The sequence below is a fragment of the Oryzias latipes genome, chromosome 23, assembly GCF_002234675.1.
Source record: "Oryzias latipes chromosome 23, ASM223467v1".
In the NCBI taxonomy this organism is placed as follows: domain Eukaryota; kingdom Metazoa; phylum Chordata; class Actinopteri; order Beloniformes; family Adrianichthyidae; genus Oryzias; species Oryzias latipes.
In genome coordinates this window covers 12332475-12347847 of record NC_019881.2, presented here as the reverse complement: position 1 = coordinate 12347847, position 15373 = coordinate 12332475, and the positions used below count along the sequence as shown (strand labels likewise).

General features: G+C 41.8%; 1 protein-coding gene across 1 annotated transcript in view; it reads left to right on the top strand.

Annotated features, from left to right (window-relative positions):
- Window positions 1–379: 379 nt before the first annotated feature.
- LOC101165857 (prickle-like protein 1) overlaps window positions 380–15373 on the top strand; it is a 37734-nt gene continuing 22740 nt past the window's right edge. Inside the window, exon 1 of the mRNA XM_011491044.3 lies at window positions 380–589. The gene's annotated coding sequence lies outside the window, so the exon portion shown is untranslated. The remainder of the gene's footprint in view (window positions 590–15373) is intronic.

Below are 15373 nucleotides of genomic sequence, written 5' to 3'. Positions count from 1 at the left end.
GTGACATTTGCTAAAAATCTGAAAAACTGTTGCAGCTGTCAGTCAGTGTGACGATAAATGCCACACAAGCAGGAAGGACAACTTTTGTTGTGAGAAATAATCAGGCTTTGTGATCAGTCTAATTAGGGATTTACCTAAAATCTTTGGCATATAAGAAAAATGAGGATACTTTCTAGCAGTTATTCTGTCATATTTGGGTTTGATCCCTTAAAATCATGTACATGTTTATGGTTGGGAGGGTGGTGATCCATCGGGGCGTGGGGGAAAGGGTGGGGCGTGTTATTGTATGTGTGGAGGGGGGGGGTGCGCTCCAGCTTGAGCCAATGAGCGCAGCGCAGCTCTTATGTCTTTTCTGGACGCTTTCATTTGGTGCCAGAGCTGCGCCTCGCTCAGCCCTGGTCAGCGCCTGCTCCGCTCTCTGTCCGGCTGTCTGCATCCGTCCACGGCCATGCTTTCCTGAGCCGGTCTGGACCCGAACAGAACTCCATTTTCCTTCCTTTTTTTAAAAAAATGGCAATCCGAATGCATCCACAGTTGTGATTTTATATCCTAAATATTAAGGAAATATTCAACCCACTTCTACAACCAGGTGAGTGTTTGCAGCTTTACATTTTAACTTTGTTATTGATATTACAGCTTTTGATGCGTTTTTTTTCTTTTGGTGTTTTACCTTAAATGTAGAAGGGAAAAAGCGAAACAAAGAAAGTGCGACATTTCTTACATCTTTTAGAATTATTCTTAAAACCATCTAAAAGCAGTTTAATTGCCAGGCATAACTCAAAGGAGCTTTGCTTTTTTGACATGTTCCCCGCGGCAGATTAGAATTCTGCGCCTGGGCTGCGTTTGAACCTTTAAAACGGTGCGTAAAGACGCACGTAATGTGTTTTTTTCCCCGGCTTTCCAGATGTGTGGACTCAGCTGTTGCTTGTCACTCAGGTGGACTCTCCTTCTATTCTCTGTTTTATTGTTCGCCTCAAAAGCTCCTTTGACGTTGTGTTTTTTTTCTTTTCTTCTAATTCTTCCCCAAACGCAAAAGTGCGTAAAGTTTCCAACTCACGCGTAAAGTTACGCACAGCATTTCTGAGAAAACCGTTTTATTTGCATGTTTAGTGACTTTAATCTATGTTCTGCATTCCATCCTTTATTTTATTTTTCTTTATTTCAATACTGTCAGGCGCGCGGAGATGTGCAGCAAACTTTCAGAAATGTATGCAGTGGTGGCATCTAGTGGAAGGAAGGAGATGCAACCGTTTAGAGCCAGATTATTGTTTTTCTGCAACAAATCTTAACTATTAGTCTATTTTGTACCTTGAAATAAAAAAAATAGTTTATTTTAAAGCATGATGTGGTCATGCAAACTGCCTTGTTTGTTGATCCAGAGTTGGAGCGGCAGAGAATCAGGTGACTGGAAGTGTATCTCCCCCGCCCCTGTGGGAGGCCAGTCAGCCAAAACTTTGCTGGGGGTATACAAACCCTGTGATACTAAGCCTTTGTTAATGAGTATGTATCTGTGTGTGTCCTTGTTTGTGTGTGGTACCGGGGTCCTAAGTACCTGTGCATGTGGGCGTCCATTACTATTAATGTGTTTGTGCATGAATGTGCCGCTTTCCTGAAAGCCTCTCCTCTTTTTTTCCTGTGTTCATGCACGTGTGCTTGTGTGTATGTGCGTGTATGTGCGTGCTTGGGATACAAAGAGAGGTGTTTGGACTCAAAAGTTAACCGGTTGTTAATTGGTTAGCCATTTGGACCACATGGGAGTTTGAAGTCAAGCAGTAGCTAAAATAATCAGGATGTTGGGTTTGATTGCTGCCCACTCTGGGATTTATTCCATCCGAGGCTGGAAAGAGAATTATATTTATGAGGAACATTCTTGCTGGTTGCTCCTCTAAGTGTGCCGTTAAAGGGGGAAGGGGGGCAGTTTCTTGGCTTTACACAAACACTGCTTTGGAAAAAATAAACTTAACATCTGCTAAGATACAAACCCTGCAAACTTCAGTAACTGATATTTCATTGAAGGTGGTATGGGGTGGGCTACTGGACTCCACCCCATGTCTTTCCACTGGACGAGTCTTGTTGAGACCAGATTATGAGGACAAAAAATGTAAATTAGGGCAAAAAAGCCATCCCACAATCTCTTATGCCTGCTAAGAACTGTATAAATAAGCAATTCAGGTCTGTAGCCTGATTGCTCACACCAATATGCATAAAGAGGAGGAACTTATGGTGTCATTATGGCACCTTTAAAAGCACCAAAAACTAAAATGTGATTTTTATTTTCATTCATTTATTCATTTTCTAGACCGTTTTTCCCTTTCGGGGTCACGGGGCTGCCGGAGCCTATCCCGGCCACTTGTGGTTTTATTTTTATTTTTGTCTATATAATTACAAAAAGGTAGAAAAGGGTATACCAGATATGTGAGCAATAATCAGTGTGTCTCCCAAATTAATTAGTCTGATGGGCAGTTTTCTACTATTGTGAATGGTAGTGATTTTATTTAAATCAATGTGGTCATGTCACTGATTTGTGCTGACTTGACGATTTTTTGCGTTTGTAGCTATTTTGGCCAATGCGGACCTATGCTAACTTTTCTGGAAATGAACATTAACAGTGTTACAGTCGGCAAATGTTGTTAGGACACAAACAACGTGGCTGTTCTGAAGCTAAAATATCAAATGACATTGTTTATTTATGTTGCTTGCCTGAATCCCATTATCAGGATTTTTTAAAAAGTTTGAGCGATGTAGTGAAAAACTTTTTGATACCCCTATATTATTTCTAGGGGGTGTGTATCGGCAAGAGCCTGGCGATACGATACGTATCCCGATCGGGGGTCTAGGTGGACAACAAGGACGCTCATGAATAATTAAATAAATATTGCCCTAACAGGATTTTAAATCGATACAAATACCGCCAAATACATCGCGATATTATTGCCGAACTGACTTTTTCCTACACCCCTTATTATTTCTTTTTTGTGTGTGTTTATTTTTGTAGTAGAATTAAGCTGTTTTGCATTGCATTTACTTTTTTGTGTGAAACCAGCCTCTAGTGGTTAGTTGGGGAACTGCACCTGGATACAAATATTTGGGTTTTAAATGAGGTTCAGTCTGGAATGGGTTGTGCTTGGTTTAAAGACTCACTGCAAACATCTTTTGATCAATTTTAAAAGCATTCCCAGTTGTCTTTTAATTTTGATTTTGTCATATTTAAGTTAAAATCAAACAAAATAAAAAATCGATGTTGTTTTCTAGCACATACTTTTTTGCAGAGCGGCAGGAGTTTGTTAGAAATGCACCTCTGAGTTGTCGGCGGGACCATTGACAGACCCCCCCACCCCAGCCCCCGCGGAGCAGGGAGCTCAGAAGCTCAGGTGGCCCAAACTGCCTTTTTTTGTCTGCTGCTGATTCCCAACGATTTAAATAAAGAAAACCACAAATGCAAATTTAAGTTTAATTCTCTTTACAATTTCAGTCTTTTAATACTTTGTTGTATTACTTTACTTTGCAAGAAAGGAAGCAGAGCTAACTGATGTGAAGCCTCATAGTCCAAAGAAAAGCAAATCAAGTGAAAGAGTCGAGCATATGCAGAACAAATACAGATACTTCTGAAGGACTTAGTGGACAATTTTCATTTTCAGATTAGATTTCAGAGCAGAGTCTCCCTAGTTTCTATTTCTTCCCTTATGCAACCCAGTTTCTACTCCTCTGCTTGGGGGACGGGGTGAATGCCGTAGAGAAAATCCAGCCTGGATATTATTTTGATATTGTTGGATGGTCTCCTGGAAAACCATTTTTTTTTTTTTTTTTTTTTTTTGGGAGTTCTGGGTTTAGAATTATTGGCTCCAAAACTTAAATGTGATCATGGTAGCTGATGGTGATTTTAAAAAGCCCCAAAAAGTGCTGCCTGCAGACCTCGATAGAAAGAAGCAAATTTGATTATTGATTAGAGGGGTTATTTATTGACCTGAAATGAAACTTTGCATGCATTTGTCATGTCAAACCTGGCCTTATTCCGTGTTAATGTGTGGCTGTGAGCTGATTTGCTGCAAACTGCTAACTTCAGGGGGGTCGGGGGAGCTTTCACACACACCTTGTGTCCCACTGTTTGGCTTGGAACACAGATTAAATAAGCAGGGCAAATAAGGACGTGAGCTGAAACGCCAGTCTTATACTTACATGTGAGCGTGAGCATATGAGACAGGGGGGCAAAAAAGAGACTTCCATCTATTAGTGAGTCAACACTGTTCTGTTTATACATCTCTCTGAGCCTAAAACCAACACGCGTACACAGAGGTTAGTTTGTTCAGTCATAGTGGATTTAATCGAGTGTGGAGTCGTGTAAATCATTCCAAACCTCAGAAAAGGCAGAATTCCTTAAAATCTCATCTCTGTGCACACATGCTTCTCCAAGCAGCCGTCCTTTGCGGTAGTGGGTAAATCTGCGTTCACATGCGGGCCAAAAGTGTGTTTTCGAACGCGCTTTCAGGTGGTCGCTACCCGATACTAGCGCATGTCCGCCACCTACTGCTAGAAGAGGGTCGGTGCGAAGCGTTGGTGCAAATGTCGCAAATCTTTTTTTAGGCCGTTTCTCTGGCAGCTCTGTTCCAATATATATAAGAGACTTGGTGTTGTAGTAGTTCGGCCAGACACAAACCGTAAATATTCATTTCTTGTAAAAGATTGATTTTCTAATGGTTAGCGCTTCTGTTAACAAAAATTGACACAATCCATACGTCACCACCAAATCCAAGTCCCTGATTTGACTTTCAACTGACGTTCAATGAATGCAGGTTTTGTATGTAAAGCTCGATAATGGTAATAGAAACATGTGTAGATACGCATGAACGCAAGAGTTTTGAACATGGAATCTTAAAACGTGCATTTACATAGATATTTTATTGGAAGTAGCTGCTTGAGCGCCTTACTATTGGCGGTGTAAGCGTAACCTTAGACATTACTGTAAGCATCCTACAGGTGTTCTACTTACGTCCACTTACGGATCATAGTCCCTGTCCTCAAGAACATATTCAATCCTCACTAGTAAATCTAGGTCAAAGTTAAACCTATTTTAACGTTTGACACGCGTCCTGTGGAGGCGTGTTTTTTTATGTCACGTAGAGCCTAAAAACTGACTTAAAAACATGAATGCGAGAGTTTTTAACACGGAAGCTTGAAACACGCATTTACAAAGACTTTTTCATTGGTGGCTTGACTGGCATTGCGAAAGTGAATGTCGTGAACGTAACTTTAGAAAATTAAGAAATTAGGCTACGTTCACACTGCAGGGCTTAATGCTCAATTCCGATTTTTTGAAAGGCCGTTCACATTTCCAATTAAATGCGAACTTTTGTGATCTCCTGTGTGACCGTGAAATGACCCAGAAGTGACCCGCATGCGCAGAAGAGTACTCAACGGTGAACAACGTCACTGTTGTTTGCTGAAGTAGCTAACGTTAACATGGATGTCAACAACAGTGTTGTCAACAGCGGAGCTCTTTTTGCAGTATTAAATTTATTTTCACAAAGGAGCCAGCACAATTACAATCTTTTCATTTTAAGAAGGCAATGGAGCCGGGATCGTCTGTACCCACTGTTGTGGAATGCGGGATGTGTATGTGCTGGGACCGCGCCTGTGTGTGTAAGAGAGAGGAGAGAGCGCGTGGAGTGGGGGGGGGGGGGGCAGCGGAAGTGTTTAAGGTGCGCGCATTCGTGTTATGTGTTACGAAGAAAGGAAAACGGTAATAAAAGAAGGCTTCCCCCAGATTAAATGCTATTGACTCTTTATTAATCCGCCCTGGAGAATCTGAGGGTCCGAACGGGGAAGTGAACCCTGGAGGAGGATCCGCCTTTGGCCCTGGAGAAGGTCTACCCCGCGCTTCTGACCACAGTCGGAAAGTAAAAATAGTCATTGCGGGAAAGGTTCAACACCGCGCTCGGCCATTTCTCTCGAAACGTTTTAAAAACCGCCCGGTTGCAGTAAGAGCCCTTGAGTTTGGCTTGAATAGAGCTGTCACCTCAAATATCAATCAAATCGGTGACCTCGCATCCCTTCCACTGACTGGTCTCAGCAGTATCGTCCGCCATGGTTGATGTCTATGTTCTCGTTCCCGCCTACTTCAATGCAGAATTATGAAGTTTGTAGCGTATCAATAACGTACGGGTCGGAATACATGCGGCCTGGCCGTTCAGACGGAGGTCGCATTTCAAAAGATCAGATACGTATCGGATACAGGACCACATACCCAAATGGCCTGGATCGTATTTGAAAGGGGCAAAAAAATCGGAATTGGGTCGTTTCAGTCTGCAGTGTGAATGTAGCCTTAGACAATCGAGGCATAGGTTCTGTGAGCATTCTTCAGGCGTCATACTTACCTCCACTGATCACGTGCTCTCCAAGCGTCACTACCAAATCTAGGTCAAAGTTCAACCTGGTTTAACTTTCATCACACATCAAAGGACTGACGTTTTGGATAGAGGGCCCTAAATGCAGAAACTTGACGCGTTTTGAACGCTGGATCCCGTTCCTGTAGACTTTTCATTGGAAGAGGGCGGTGTGAACATAGCTTAAGTGATGAAGCAGCAATCAGTGAAGACCAGACAGCCTCAATTTTTAGGATAAAAGTCCATTTTGGGGGATAAAAGTCAGCCTAACAATCATTTGTGCTGTACAAATGGCGCTAAAGTAGGCGTTTTAATCCTGAAATTGTTTCTAAAAACACAATTTAGACAAGTTGTCTCAACATCTTTGAGTGGAGGCCTTCTTCAAGTCAAAACCCCGACAGGGATGGGCACAAAACCCATCCCGACAGGGATTTTGTGTTACCTAGATGTGCGCCCCGGTCTTTTATTTTTTACAGACGCCGTCGTCAAGCCCTAACCTAGTTACTATAAAAATATTATGAGTTGTAACTGCACTCAAACGCTCCTTGCCGCTTTTATGAGATGTGATTAAAATGCCCGTCAGGCATCAGTCTCGGTTGAGTCTTTCATGCGCGTGGGGGGGCTGAGACAGCACGACTTCGTGTACAAACACAAGTTATGATCCTTGTACTCATTGAGTGGTTTCAGACCAAACCCTCGAGGCCACGCTGGCTTCGCAAACCCGCTATTATGGTCAGCTTGTGGGAAGCAAAAGTAATCCAAGTCTTTAGAAGTCCTTGAGACGTTGAGTAATGGAGCTGCGTTCAAAACTTGCAGCCAAAGCTGGGATCGAGTGGCCTGCAGCGCTTACCAGAACTGTTGGTGCTGTCGAGAATCCCCGACTCGATTGGGGGTCGAATCGGCACCAGCTTAATTACCCGTACACACACAAATCTCTATTTGATGATTTAAAGCCACTCACGCACTGAAACGCACACCTGCCCAGACACTGCCAGTCGCCAGCTACGGAGACATTAAAAGGAATGATTATTAGATGACAATAAATAAAAGGCTTTAAAGCTCAAGTAAAGGTAAAAAAAAAAGAAAATATTTAAATAGAGGAGTTTCTTCTGTTGGGAAGACCGCTGAGGAACAAACCTCACAATTATTCTCAGTCAAATGACCACCCTGAGGCGGCGCACAAATGATAGGCTTCCATTTTGTTTTTGATTGGAGTAAAACATGAAAAGCTCTTCAGAATGCAGTCAGAGGCCATTCAGACACATTGCAGGAAAAGAAAAAAACTGGATTTTAGGTCTTTAAGACTCCACTGGTGGATATTTCAGGGGTTTTAACACATGTGGGACCGATATGTTTCAAATTGGATGATTCTTTTAAAAAACTGTTTCATACCATAGTATTTCTGTGCCAGCCTTAAACTATATCCTTATGTATGATATTACCTTTGGCTCCATTTGGGTGCCGCCCATTTCATGACGTCAACCTAGACTCGGCCTCAACAGAGTGTCGCCCACGAAAACAAACAACATCCAAACTTTTGCAAAGAAGGATTTGCATACTGTGCATATATTTTAGTCGATCCCCGCAAGCTCCGCGGAGAAAGTGGGTGTTTGTGTTTGCCTGGGGGCGGGGTTGGCAGCGCAGACTCTTCCTGGAAGTGGCTGTTCCTCACTTTGTGATGTCACAATGTGAGAACCCACTTGTTTTTATGGATTGGGTGGGGCTAGTGGTCAGGATGCAGGTTTTTAGAGGAATACTCAAGGTCAAAATATCGTTTTGGGGTTTTTATTTGGTCAGTAAATACAATTATAATACACTGAAAACCTCAAAAAGATGATTTTGCACAATTGTAGGCTCTTTAAGTCCTATATTTTTAAGGATCAAAAAGAAAATTTTCCTTAAATTTTAAAATAATTTAAAAGTGCTTAACTTGTTTATTTTCTGCCCCTAAAAATCAAAGAAAAACATCCTATCGTCATATCAGTTAATCTATTCATAAATCTAAACGTTTTGTATTCAACGCTCTTCCTGACATTTCCTTCCACATTTACCGGGCTTGGGACAGGCACTAGCAGGGCCCTGGTTTTATTTTTTTTTCCCTTTTTATGTCTGACCATCCATTCTTAGGTTTTTGCATTTCATTTATTTATTTATTTATTGTGTTTGTTTTAAAGGTTGTTTCTGTTTTTTGGGGGGAATTTCTTTAATTAATTGTGGATTTTTGTGGGCCATCACATTTGGGGGCTGTAACGGCACATGGGGGGGCATGTCCTGTGTTGGATCATCCGAAGCGCTGTGTACCTTTTATCCCCACTTCTATTGTTTTATTTTGTAGTATTTTTGTGCGGCGAAATTCCAAACATAAACCGTCAAACAGCTAAATCCTTGGATTGAAAACAATGTGCTCGACTAGTTCTTGGTACGGTTTGATAACAGGGCGGTCGTGGCGCGCCCCGCCTCCAGCTGTCTCCACATCAGCTCACAACATCCCAAAGGAGCACTGGAAATGGCTCCCTCCCTCATTCCAAATCTAATGCCACCCCAGAGTCAGGAAATGCTCTCTTTAGATAAACACAGTACATGTTAGGGGGGAGAAAATTACAGCGTTTTCAAGAAATTTGTTAAATGCAGCTTTTTTTTCTTGGTGTTTGCAGAAGTTTGGGTTTAGGATGTAACAAATCCTTTGTGTTAGTCATTGATCGGTTCCCACATGATGTATATTACATACCTAATAAACATCTATAGTAGACGCCTACTGGAAATCAAAATAGTATCAATAACAAATGCAGATTCTTTTGTGTCCACTTGAATGAGATTGTTTAAAAACCAAATCTTTTAGCATACGTCATGGTAAAGTTGGAGTCCTGCCGACCCAGATCTGTATTTGTTCTTCACAGCTTCTTGCACACGCGTGTGGTTTTTCAACTCATTTGAACAGTTAAAGTCGGCATCAGTGTTTAAAAATTAATCAAAGGAAGCGCTGCGTCATTTCCACCCATCCATCCATTTTCTTAACCCGCTTTTATTCTTTTTGGGCTACCAGAGCCCAACCTGGCTACTTTTGGGCAAAGGTGGAGTACACCCTAGCCTGGTCACCAGCCTGTCCTTTCTTTGGAGAAAGAAAAAAAATCCTCGTTAAATAGGAAAGAATCACGTAAAAGCTCGTGATAAGTTACCCTTTGATCACAAAAATCCATAAAACTGAAAAGATTTGCAAAATGTGTCCTAGAAAAGAACACTGACGGAAGAACTTCATAATCATAATTAAAAGACCACTGAGAACGCTTTAAAAACAAGATGATCAAAGCGGGGCATTTTGGGTAGCAGTGCCACTAAAGGGTCACCTGTTGTAACTATAGATTGGTCCATTTTAGTCTTTGCCATGTGATGAGTAAAAGTAAACCAGATGAAGAAATATTACCCACTTGATCAAACATTCTGTGTTTTATTTGGGTTAATATTTAAGGAAGTACATTTTATTTTGAAAGGCGACGTGTTTTATTTTTTGACTGACAGCAAGCCACAACACTTTAAAACAACCTAAACCAGGGGATTGTTTTTGATCAACATAGCACAAATTTGTCTTGTGCGGTTTATAACCCTTGTGCTATCCAAGGCACGTTAGCGTTGGGAGTGGGGTCATCTGGACCCCACAAGACAGTGCGCTGAACCTTTTTGCTTCAATGATCTTCACTGGTGTCTATGGATTATATTAAATCCTCTTCAACTTTGTCCCCCTTTGTCATGGTAGGACTAACACGACAATGAAAAAGTGGGGTCATTGTGACCCCATAAGATCGCTCAAGGAATAAAATATCATTTTTCTCAATTGAGTTGCATTTTTGCTGAGTACTGACAAAGAAAAAGCCCCATCCTGCTAAGATACTGACAGGTTTGGTTACTGTCTGATTCATGAAAGAAGGTTTAATGGTTCTGAAAGAGAAAAAAAGTCCCCAGGATTTAGCTTGAGGGCCTCTCAGACATCTGCTCGTATCTCTTATAATAAGTGTTGCTGAGCCTCTGGGAGTTACTTGCCATTATAAACCTCTGCAGGCTCGGAACTTTAGCTGAAATCCCACCGTTTTCCTTCTGAAGGGTACAAATTGTTGTGCATCCTTTTGTACTGCTTCTCCTCGGTTGGATTCCCATCTGTTGCAGATTAGTCTTCCCTGTGTGTTTAGAGAGTAAAGCCTGCTGCGGAGTGCAGCTGATAGCAAACCCAGAGGGTTTTTAGTCAGAACTGTCAGGTAGGTCTGAATTAACAAAGAGGGCCGACGGAGGCCTATGGTTGGGTGGGAGTGGGGGATAGGGATGGGGGGTGGGGGTGGCGTGGGGTTTGCTGCAGACGTGGAGAGGGCGAGAGAGGCCCTGAAGTCACAGACCAAAAACCTGCTTTCCGCATGCCGTCCAGGGTCGAAGCAAATCCGACCACGGGGTCCATAGCAGACAAACCTTTCGCTAAAGTTGCCGCTCACGCCACTCCCACTGTGAAGAGTGGAAGGCAAACGTTCACACAACACACTGCCTTGATATCTATCACCCTTGTGGGATCCAGATGTGTCACCGACATGTTAGCACGCGGAGCTGCTAACATGTGATTTGTAGAAGTAGAAGTGTGTGGTTTCCACGGAGCGTCTGAGACACTCTCACTCCACCAGTGAGCCCATTTACATGCCCACAAACATCCCACAAGCGGGAATAATCTGATTTATGCCGATTAACATAGAAATCTACTCTAGTATTCGACCTGCTTTATTTTGCAGAAATAGTGTAACTTTCAGAACTTCCTCCAGTCCGAATATGCCGGTAAATATATGTTGCTGCTGTTCTCTGTAAGCCCTGAGAAAAATAAACCTGGTTGCCTCATGCGTTCCCAATGGGCTCTGCAACATGTGTTTGAGTGAGTGACCACTTTCAATCAAAGCTATAGATAGATAGATAGATAGATAGATAGATAGATAGATAGATAGATAGATAGATAGATAGATAGATAGATAGATAGATAGATAGATAGATAGATAGATAGATAGATAGATAGATAGATAGATAGATAGATAGATAGATAGATAGATAGATAGATAGATAGATAGATAGATAGATAGATAGATAGATAGATAGATAGATAGATAGATAGATAGATAGATAGATAGAATTTATTGTAATTTGCACAGCTTTTACACTGACATACGATATGAATTCCAGTACAACCCGAACAAGATCATAGTAAATGTGCTGCCTTTCTTAGGATGGGTGTAGATACGTTACAAATGGGGGGGGGGGGGTTATAGGGGCAATGGTGACAAAAAAAGTCATATCTAAACACTGTGATACAATATGTAGATACAAGAAAAAAAACTAAACAGTTGAACACAAAAGCACATATTCACACGAGCACATGAAACTTTAGCGTTCACACATTGCTATGCAAGTTTCTTAAGTCAGTTTTGGGGCTCTACATTCAAAAAGTGCAATGATTGAAGGCACGTCAAAAGTTAAACCAGGTTGACCAATCAGGGACTTGGATATGGTAGTGACGTGGGCATGGGAAAAGTGTAAAAAAATCATTCAATATTTCACTATAGACTATATGATGTAAATGTTAATTGAACTGTTCGATAGCTCTCAAAATCAAAAAATGATGGGATATTCGGTGGGAATTGTAAGGAATCTCACAATCCCACGAACGATTGACTGCATTCAGAGTCGAAGAACTCCAAACTAACGATTCCCAGGTTTTTTTTTGTGTGTGTTTTTTTTTCTAAGCTAAATGATGGGAAAGTGAAGGTGCTGGTTGTGTAACACCAAGACGTCATGTGCGTGTATATGTGTCTGCTTGTCTGTTCCGCTCGACTGCCGATGTATCCCTTCAGGGTCCTATCATTAAGCCTCTGTGTACACAACCCCGATCCTTAGCCCACATTTATCTCTTATTCTAAGTCATGGTGGCGGGGGGGGGTTCACACGTACAGGACACGTAACGTCAAGTTAGCGCGGTTTTCCCATGCTCAACATGATCTAATACACACATCATCATATCTGGCTCATTTTACCTCATTTTGTTATTTTTTAATCTGTAATACAGGAAATGACTTGCGTCTTTATTGGTGCTCGGCTCATTAAAGCCATATTTCTTTTGGCTGAAACGCTGCACGCCATAGATCTATCAGAATGGGACTGAATATCGTTGTGAATATTAAGGCCAACAATAATACTAAAAAAAATAATAAAACGTTTCAACAAGTGCAGGTGACGTGTGTCGCTCTTATTGCTCGGTCAACAAGAGCAAAGTTAGGTCAGTTTTTTATCTTTGCCATGAGAAGAGCACCTTATATTTAAAGTTTTATTTATTCAAATTGACTGAAGCTAAACCCCCTCCCTCCACAAAAATCCTTTTTTCGCACTGGAAATACATCAAATTAAGAAAATACAAGCTTGGAGGCAAGTCAGCACCACATCAACACAGCATTCCATCTGTGTTCATACACGCAGGACACTCAGAAACCGTGTAGAGTTTGAGCGGCTCTCCTTATTAGGTCAGACTTCTATTTACTTTGCATCTGTGAACCCTAACCTCTATTTACATCTAAATGATCCTAATCGTGACCCATAACATTATCATCTTTCTATTTAGTCAACAAAGTTGGTGTTTTTTTCCAAGGAAAGGTCTAATAAGGTAACAAGCACAGACTAGACACACCTATTTCTCTCAGAAGAGGTGGTCACAATGTTGATAATGTCACCTGGCTTTTATTAGAGAAGGAATGCATCGCTTGACAAAATCAAATTAAATGTAATTGGATGTGCTGTTTTCCTTGTTCCACACAGACTCGTACCTATTATAGAAAGGCAACTTTAATAGGTTTCAATAAAGACCCACTTCAAATAAAAAATAGTGTTTTTAGTCTTTTTTACATGAAGAAAATTAGGCTTAACATTTTATTTCTTTACTCAATTCGTTGGGAATCAGGAGCCGGATAATAAAAAAAAGCTGCATTTGTGATGTAGAAAATACGCTGGGCGGGGCCACAAGCTCCCTGCTCTGCTCCATTCTGATGCATTCGCTCAGTCTTGCTGGGTTGGGGGGTGTGAGGAGCAGTAAGCTACAGGAAGAGTGTGCAAACAGATGGATGATGGGAAGTGGGGGCAGGTTTTCTCAGCACAACTTAGAGGTGAATTTCTTATAAACTCCTGCCGCTCTGCAGAAAACACGTCCTAGAAAATTAAAGGTTTTGAGATTTTTCGCTAAAAACCGGATAACGAAAATTACAAGACCACTGAGAACGATTTTACAATACATCAAAAGATGATTGGAGTGGGACTTTACAAATGCAATGCTCAATGAATATAATCGCTGATTTTGCATTTTCCTTTCTGCAACAGTTTAATCAGAGTCTGCAATGGAGCAAGCGAAAATGAAAGGCAGCATTCTGTGGTGAGCCGCTCAGTGCTTTCACCATGTTGTTGTTAAGCTGCAACATCATTAGTAGAAAGAAAATCATTTGTTTCCGATCCATCATGATTAGTCGTCTGCATTATTACGCCTCCTATCATCAGATAAAGCTCGATAACATTTGGCAAAAACATAAAGCACCCGCAGGGGTGTTGTGCATGTGTGCAGCTGGATTTAGGTATCGACGCACATTGGATAAGGTTAACTCCGCCTAAGTGAACAAGCTGATAATAATGTCCAGAATGAGCCTCCGTAATATGTTTTGGCAACTTGAGTTAACAGCAAAATGATTCCTCAGCCTAATCTAATCAAGAGTCTTGCAGGTATTTACAGAAAAGCCTCGTGCAATGTTAGAATTCATGCTGAAGCGGAGCAGTAAAGGCAACAAAGGCTGACAGATACTAATGAGTCGCCTAGCTGCAGCCATTTAACAGCAAGTTTGACTGTTAATAAGAAACTAACTTTAACTCCAATCATAGTAGATTCAGTTCAGTTTGTCGACCTTGTGGACTGGTGGACCCAATATGCAGGAGACCAGGCTTCATGACAGAAACCCAACATTTAACACATTGACCAGAACAAGTCAAAAACCAAAGGAGCGGCAAAAAAACAAAAAGGGTGACAAAGCAAAACAGATGACTTAAAAAACCAGACACTTAAATACACTGAGAGTAATTAACTAAATGAAAACAGCTGTGGATGGTTAACCTAAACATGGAGTGACTGACTCAGAACATGACCAAAAACACAACTGAAAACCAAAGTAAACCCCAGAATCTTCACAGTACCCCTTCCTAAAAGGGCAGATCACAGATGTCCAAAGACAAAGCCACACATGAGAGGAGAGGACCTGGAAAAAAAAAAACGGGAAAAAAAACAGCTAAACCAGAAAACAGTCAGGGCTCCGGCAGCCAAACAGATTAAAGGAGTCTCAGAGAACTCCTCCTCAGGAACAGGCATGAAGACTCACAGACAGGGACGGCAACATAGAAGGAGAGCAGCCCCAGTGACCCTCCTCTAGAACAGGAAACATAGCCAAGAGGAATCCTCAGGGGCAGGGAACATGGAGGAGCGGTCCTCCTCAGGCACACACATGAAGAGGAGCGGCCCCAGTGACCCTCCACAGGAACTGAACAGGGAACATGGAGGAGCGGTCCTCCTCAGGCACACACATGAAGAGGAGCGGCCCCGGTGACCCTCCACAGGAACTGTACAGGGAACATGGAGGAGCGGTCTCGATGTCCATCCTCATAAAAACACGCATGAAGAGGTGCATCCTCTGCAATCTTCCACAGGAACAGGAAAAAAACAGTGGTGACAAAGTTGAACATGCGACCTGACCACCTTGGACCAAGCAGAGTCAAACATCATTTTTGTTATTGTAAATGCTCATGTAAGTGACAGACATCAAACGTTGTTGTCTGTCGACTGTGCTGCATCTTTTCCTCACTTGTGAAAAAGACTTACGGTACTTGAAATCCTCCAATTAAAGAAAAATGCTGCCATTTTAATGCATAAATGTCTGCCCTATTTATTTAAATGG